The sequence below is a fragment of the Lipotes vexillifer genome, unplaced genomic scaffold (genome assembly GCF_000442215.2).
Source record: "Lipotes vexillifer unplaced genomic scaffold, Lipotes_vexillifer_v1.1 scaffold1117, whole genome shotgun sequence".
Taxonomy (NCBI): Eukaryota; Metazoa; Chordata; class Mammalia; order Artiodactyla; family Lipotidae; genus Lipotes; species Lipotes vexillifer.
Genome location: NW_006778824.1, coordinates 1249850 through 1250642, shown reverse-complemented (window position 1 = coordinate 1250642; position 793 = coordinate 1249850).

Sequence of the window (793 nt, the reverse complement as noted above, 5' to 3'; positions counted from 1 at the left end):
ACAGTATGCGGGCCTCTCACTGCTGTGGGCTCTCCCATTGCGGAGCACAGGCTCCGGACGCGCAGGCTCAGCGGCCACGGCTCACGGGCCCAGCCGCTCCGCGGCATGTGGGATCTTCCCGGACTGGGGCACGAACCCGCGTCCCCTGCATCGGCAGGCGGACTCCCAACCACTGCGCCACCAGGGAAGCCCAAGTGTTCCTCTTTGAGTGAAGAACAAATTTAAAGGTCCTGAGGCTTTAAAACCTAGGAGGGTTTAAGGAAAAGAGACCTGTTTGTCATGGAGCAGAATGAGCAAGCAGGGCGCCGAGGAGTCCGGAGCGGCAGGAAGAGGTGAGATTGTGCAGGGCCTCCGAGGCCACGTGGAGCACTTTGGACTTAACCTGAGGAAAATGCGATGCTTACGATGCTTCCTAAAGGCTACCCTACGGTATGGGTGTGATCCGATTTGCACTTTTGGAAGATGCATATCTTCCATTAACATGGGCCACCGAGGAAATGGAGGAACAGGACGGCAGGTGTTTGTCGCCTCCTTGCACACGTTTGTCCTGCTAGAGATGGGCACTGTTCTAGGACCTGGGGACACTGCGCCAGCAGGACCGAAACAGCCTGTGCCCTCATGAAATTTACAGTCTTGTGGGGAGAAACACATAAAGACACATGCTCAGATGAACACATCACATCTCAGAGACTAGACTGCGTAACAGAGAAAGACACAGAGCAGTAAGGACGCAGGTGTGGATGGGGAGGGTGGCCGTTTCACCCGGGCTGTGGAGGGAAGGCTGTGTGAAGGG